Raw genomic sequence first — 7,500 nt, forward strand, 5'->3', positions numbered from 1 at the left:
TGGTCTTTTGGCTGGATCGTGAAAAACGCTAAGTCCCAAATCCTGAACTCGAGAAGAAAGCGCCAATGACAACGTTTTTGACTGGAGCTCCCTAGCATTCGGCTTTTTCTACTTTGAAGGGATGTACTGTTGTATGAATTGTTTATTCACGAACTGGTCGTTTGATTGGATCGTGAAAAAATCGCTCAGTCCCAAATCCTGAACTCGACAGGAAAGCGCTGATTGCAAACATTTTGACTGGAAGTCCCTTGAAAATGGCGTTTTCGTTATTGGCATTATGTGGCACGTTTATTGTGGCTAGAACATTAATTATTCACCAAATGGCACCAAAGCTTGGCAAAAGTCGCGAAACACTCCTATCTCGACGCACCAGCAATCGCAACTTGATGCAAAATAAATTGCACGAGCTAATGATACTTGTACCATGCACAGTACACCGTACCAAAATATACCCCTGAAAGTGTGCAATTTGGTGCTACCCTAGGGAATATGTATGGGAAGCCTAGCTACGTGTGTCGCACGTTCCAAGTTGCATGGACGTCGAACAGAGGCATGCAAAAGCACCTATCTAGGGAATTACTCTACGTTCCTGGTAGCGAAGTGCGATTTTTTCCAGTCCAGCACGGCAGTACGCCTGCACGCATACACTCCATGTACCAGAAATGTACCAACCTAGGCGTTGCTCAGTAGCTTTTAGCGGCACATAGAAAAAGTATTCGAGTTCAGATTTTGGGACTTAGCGTATTTTTAAAACTAATAACGAAAATTAAATTTTAAATCGGTAAACGGCTAGGAGTTGCTCAGTAGCTTTTGGCGGCACATAGAAAAAGTATTCGAGTTCAGATTTTTGGGACTTAGCGTATTTTTAAAACTAATAACGAAAATTAAATTTTAAATCGGTAAACGGCTAGAGTTGCTCAGTAGCTTTTTGCGCAACGTGGCAAAAGTATTCGAGTTCAGATTTCTTGGACGTAGCGTATTTTTCAATCATAATAAACCGAATCAAACATAACAATGATGAAACTTACACCATGTCCCAAGGTTGTGCACAAAACGTAACGATAAAGTGCTGGCGAAGTTAGAGGTGCACCAAAATTGTGTACCGATCAGGGAAAGTACTCTACGTTCCTATGATTTGGGTGAAAAGTGTTGATTAACTGCTGGTAAGAATAGACAGTTGCTTATCATACACATCGCAAACGAACACCCTTAGTGAGCATTAGCAAAAGTCAATGGCACAAAGCAATTGCAATACAAACTGATCAAGTACATTAAAGAACGCTAAGTACCAGGACTTCTTTCCAAGAATGGTGTCCGCGACGGGAGGGCAAGCGTCCTTCCCAGGTTTTCCTAGTAAACCTTGTATGGTAAACATACCCAAGCGTGTCTGTAAGCACGCAACGAAAGTCACGAACGGGCACATACCTAGGGAATGTACTCTACGTACTTGGACTTTTGTCCAAGAATGGTGTCCGCGACGGTCGGGCACTGCGACGCAATAACCAAATCCTAGGATTGTAACTTTAGTGTGCACAAACATAAACATTAACGCGTTCGCTCGGGCTGCGCCGTCCGTGTTGAACACAAATGTGGGTGATTATATGCGTGGAGGGACAAAAACATACGAGGAGGAGACAGTTTTCTACACGATGTGCACAGAGCTCATTTCGTCGTCCCGGGCGAATGGAAAAACACAAACATCGCGAGTATCGTTCTAGGTTTCTGTCTATAAAAGGGCAGGCCAAAAGGTGACCGGTTGAGATAAGCATTTTAAGCATACAAACACTTTATTGGAACTTTTGATACAAAACAAGGTACGTACATGAAGGTTGTACCAACATGGACATCTATGAACGCGTACGCTCGGGCTGCGCCCTCCGTCTTGTACTTTCCTGATCGGTACACAGTTTTGGTGCACTGCTATTCCGACCGGCAACTTGTACCAACATATACATCCATGAACGCGTAAGTAGTGTACTTTCCTGATCGGTACACACTGTTGGTGCACGGCATAAGAAAAGAGCTAAAATGGTCAAACTCAATCCATTTCAACAATAGATAGTCGATAGTAGCTGTGCCGATGAAGTAGGGCACGATGCAAGTTAATGTTGTTTAATGAATAACATGTCCGCCATACATTTCAGTACAAATTTGCTCGGTCAGACCTACAAAGTGCTATATCTCGAATACGAGGCGTCGGACTGGGGGTTGTAGAACAATTTTAAGTTCGTCTAATGATTCTACATCCGATTCTGGATAGCGGTTTTTGACCACTTTTCAATATTTTGTGACACCCCGAACCTAGGGGCAGCTCCTAGCTTTTTCAAAATGTGCACCGAACGGGCCGGAGAGCTCGTGTGGCTCAAAACATGTTTTTCGCTAAAACACCTCAAAACGTGTAAGGAACGCACCCTAGCTCTTGTTTTTGAAAAGTTATGGCCATTTAAAGTGAGGTGGTTTTTGCTTCAAAATAGCAATTTCACCCGTCCCTATGGCCATGCTTTAAATTTTCACGAAAATGCCAGGTCAGACCTAGGGCGGGCCATATCTTGAATACTAAACGTCGCAGACATTGGTCGTAGAACAATTTTAAGTTCGTCTAATGATTCTACATCCGATTCTGGATAGCGGTTTTTGACCACTTTTCAATATTTTGTGACACCCCGAACCTAGGGGCAGCTCCTAGCTTTTTCAAAAATGTGCACCGAACGGGCCGGAGAGCTCGTGTGGCTCAAAACATGTTTTTCGCTAAAACACCTCAAAACGTGTAAGGAACGCACCCTAGCTCTTGTTTTTGAAAAGTTATGGCCATTTAAAGTGAGGTGGTTTTTGCTTCAAAATAGCAATTTCACCCGTCCCTATGGCCATGCTTTAAATTTTCACGAAAATGCCAGGTCAGACCTAGGGCGGGCCATATCTTGAATACTAAACGTCGCAGACATTGGTCGTAGAACAATTTTAAGTTCGTCTAATGATTCTACATCCGATTCTGGATAGCGGTTTTTGACCACTTTTCAATATTTTGTGACACCCCGAACCTAGGGGCAGCTCCTAGCTTTTTCAAAAATGTGCACCGAACGGGCCGGAGAGCTCGTGTGGCTCAAAACATGTTTTTCGCTAAAACACCTCAAAACGTGTAAGGAACGCACCCTAGCTCTTGTTTTTCAAAAGTTATGGCCATTTAAAGTCAGACGGGTTTTGCTTCAAAATAGCTATTTTACCCGTCCCTATGGCCATGCTTTAAATTTTCACGAAAATGCCAGGTCAGACCTAGGGCGGGCCATATCTTGAATACTAAACGTCGCAGACATTGGTCGTGGAACAATTTTAAGTTCGTCTAATGATTCTACATCCGATTCTGGATAGCGGTTTTTGACCACTTTTCAATATTTTGTGACACCCCGAACCTAGGGGCAGCTCCTAGCTTTTTCAAAAATGTGCACCGAACGGGCCGGAGAGCTCGTGTGGCTCAAAACATGTTTTTCGCTAAAACACCTCAAAACGTGTAAAGAACGCACCCTAGCTCTTGTTTTTGAAAAGTTATGGCCATTTAAAGTGAGGTGGTTTTTGCTTCAAAATAGCAATTTCACCCGTCCCTATGGCCATGCTTTAAATTTTCACGAAAATGCCAGGTCAGACCTAGGGCGGGCCATATCTTGAATACTAAACGTCGCAGACATTGGTCGTAGAACAATTTTAAGTTCGTCTAATGATTCTACATCCGATTCTGGATAGCGGTTTTTGACCACTTTTCAATATTTTGTGACACCCCGAACCTAGGGGCAGCTCCCTAGCTTTTTTTCAAAAATGTGCACCGAACGGGCCGGAGAGCTCGTGTGGCTCAAAACATGTTTTTCGCTAAAACACCTCAAAACGTGTAAGGAACGCACCCTAGCTCTTGTTTTTCAAAAGTTATGGCCATTTAAAGTCAGACGGGTTTTTGCTTCAAAATAGCTATTTTACCCGTCCCTATGGCCATGCTTTAAATTTTCACGAAAATGCCAGGTCAGACCTAGGGCGGGCCATATCTTGAATACTAAACGTCGCAGACATTGGTCGTGGAACAATTTTAAGTTCGTCTAATGATTCTACATCCGATTCTGGATAGCGGTTTTTTGACCACTTTTCAATATTTTGTGACACCCCGAACCTAGGGGCAGCTCCTAGCTTTTTTCAAAAATGTGCACCGAACGGGCCGGAGAGCTCGTGTGGCTCAAAACATGTTTTTCGCTAAAACACCTCAAAACGTGTAAAGAACGCACCCTAGCTCTTGTTTTTGAAAAGTTATGGCCATTTAAAGTGAGGTGGTTTTTGCTTCAAAATAGCAATTTCACCCGTCCCTATGGCCATGCTTTAAATTTTCACGAAAATGCCAGGTCAGACCTAGGGCGGGCCATATCTTGAATACTAAACGTCGCAGACATTGGTCGTGGAACAATTTTAAGTTCGTCTAATGATTCTACATCCGATTCTGGATAGCGGTTTTTGACCACTTTTCAATATTTTGTGACACCCCGAACCTAGGGGCAGCTCCTAGCTTTTTTCAAAATGTGCACCGAACGGGCCGGAGAGCTCGTGTGGCTCAAAACATGTTTTTCGCTAAAACACCTCAAAACGTGTAAGGAACGCACCCTAGCTCTTGTTTTTGAAAAGTTATGGCCATTTAAAGTGAGGTGGTTTTGCTTCAAAATAGCAATTTCACCCGTCCCTATGGCCATGCTTTAAATTTTCACGAAAATGCCAGGTCAGACCTAGGGCGGGCCATATCTTGAATACTAAACGTCGCAGACATTGGTCGTAGAACAATTTTAAGTTCGTCTAATGATTCTACATCCGATTCTGGATAGCGGTTTTTGACCACTTTTCAATATTTTGTGACACCCCGAACCTAGGGGCAGCTCCTAGCTTTTTCAAAAATGTGCACCGAACGGGCCGGAGAGCTCGTGTGGCTCAAAACATGTTTTTCGCTAAAACACCTCAAAACGTGTAAGGAACGCACCCTAGCTCTTGTTTTCAAAAGTTATGGCCATTTAAAGTCAGACGGGTTTTGCTTCAAAATAGCTATTTTACCCGTCCCTATGGCCATGCTTTAAATTTTCACGAAAATGCCAGGTCAGACCTAGGGCGGGCCATATCTTGAATACTAAACGTCGCAGACATTGGTCGTGGAACAATTTTAAGTTCGTCTAATGATTCTACATCCGATTCTGGATAGCGGTTTTTGACCACTTTTCAATATTTTGTGACACCCCGAACCTAGGGGCAGCTCCTAGCTTTTTTCAAAAATGTGCACCGAACGGGCCGGAGAGCTCGTGTGGCTCAAAACATGTTTTTCGCTAAAACACCTCAAAACGTGTAAAGAACGCACCCTAGCTCTTGTTTTTGAAAAGTTATGGCCATTTAAAGTGAGGTGGTTTTTGCTTCAAAATAGCAATTTCACCCGTCCCTATGGCCATGCTTTAAATTTTCACGAAAATGCCAGGTCAGACCTAGGGCGGGCCATATCTTGAATACTAAACGTCGCAGACATTGGTCGTAGAACAATTTTAAGTTCGTCTAATGATTCTACATCCGATTCTGGATAGCGGTTTTTGACCACTTTTCAATATTTTGTGACACCCCGAACCTAGGGGCAGCTCCTAGCTTTTTTCAAAAATGTGCACCGAACGGGCCGGAGAGCTCGTGTGGCTCAAAACATGTTTTTCGCTAAAACACCTCAAAACGTGTAAGGAACGCACCCTAGCTCTTGTTTTTCAAAAGTTATGGCCATTTAAAGTCAGACGGGTTTTGCTTCAAAATAGCTATTTTACCCGTCCCTATGGCCATGCTTTAAATTTTCACGAAAATGCCAGGTCAGACCTAGGGCGGGCCATATCTTGAATACTAAACGTCGCAGACATTGGTCGTAGAACAATTTTAAGTTCGTCTAATGATTCTACATCCGATTCTGGATAGCGGTTTTTGACCACTTTTCAATATTTTGTGACACCCCGAACCTAGGGGCAGCTCCTAGCTTTTTCAAAAATGTGCACCGAACGGGCCGGAGAGCTCGTGTGGCTCAAAACATGTTTTCGCTAAAACACCTCAAAACGTGTAAAGAACGCACCCTAGCTCTTGTTTTTGAAAAGTTATGGCCATTTAAAGTGAGGTGGTTTTTGCTTCAAAATAGCAATTTCACCCGTCCCTATGGCCATGCTTTAAATTTTCACGAAAATGCCAGGTCAGACCTAGGGCGGGCCATATCTTGAATACTAAACGTCGCAGACATTGGTCGTGGAACAATTTTAAGTTCGTCTAATGATTCTACATCCGATTCTGGATAGCGGTTTTTTGACCACTTTTCAATATTTTGTGACACCCCGAACCTAGGGGCAGCTCCCTAGCTTTTTTCAAAAATGTGCACCGAACGGGCCGGAGAGCTCGTGTGGCTCAAAACATGTTTTTCGCTAAAACACCTCAAAACGTGTAAGGAACGCACCCTAGCTCTTGTTTTTGAAAAGTTATGGCCATTTAAAGTGAGGTGGTTTTGCTTCAAAATAGCAATTTCACCCGTCCCTATGGCCATGCTTTAAATTTTCACGAAAATGCCAGGTCAGACCTAGGGCGGGCCATATCTTGAATACTAAACGTCGCAGACATTGGTCGTGGAACAATTTTAAGTTCGTCTAATGATTCTACATCCGATTCTGGATAGCGGTTTTTTGACCACTTTTCAATATTTTGTGACACCCCGAACCTAGGGGCAGCTCCCTAGCTTTTTTTTCAAAAATGTGCACCGAACGGGCCGGAGAGCTCGTGTGGCTCAAAACATGTTTTTCGCTAAAACACCTCAAAACGTGTAAGGAACGCACCCTAGATGATGAAAAGTGCAATCAGAATGTCAATCGACAACTTTGTTGGGGGTACCATTTTTACTCTACGGGCCAGTAGCTTAGGCGCGCCAACAGCGCTTTCCTTTCGGGTTCCCATTTTTGCCCTCCTGGGATTATGATCATTTGTTCATTGCCTACTATAGGGAGGGTACCTTGCTACGAGGTCAAACATGAAGATTGCACCAAATCGTAGTTTTACCTCTATTTAGTCGTAGGAGCATGGTTTGCAGTGGCAGTGGGTCATTAAGCCCCCGTTTGGGTCATACGTCCCCTCCGCGATAAAAATCGTCGTATGCCTATAGTCCGAACTAATGAAGCAAAAGTGGTGTCTGGTGGGCTCTGCCGATGATTTTAACCTATGATTTTGAGCTTCCACCCTATCAAAACGTTCCTGGAGCAGTACATCACGGGTCTACGGACCCAAAGACTTCGTCGTGATGGTTTCTAGTAAAAAGTTGTAACAGCTAAGGGTTTTGAATACGCGTATATTAACCATTGCTTGAAACTAAGCTTCGTTGTCTTTAAACTCTGCAAGACCAATCGAACTTCTTAGGAAACCCGAAGGATTCACGCTAAGCTCGATGAGCTATTATGGGTAGTGGTGCATGATCTGGTGTTCCTTGGATCT

The sequence above is a fragment of the Anopheles arabiensis genome (genome assembly GCF_016920715.1).
Source record: "Anopheles arabiensis isolate DONGOLA chromosome X unlocalized genomic scaffold, AaraD3 X_pericentromeric_contig0007, whole genome shotgun sequence".
NCBI lineage: Eukaryota > Metazoa > Arthropoda > Insecta > Diptera > Culicidae > Anopheles > Anopheles arabiensis.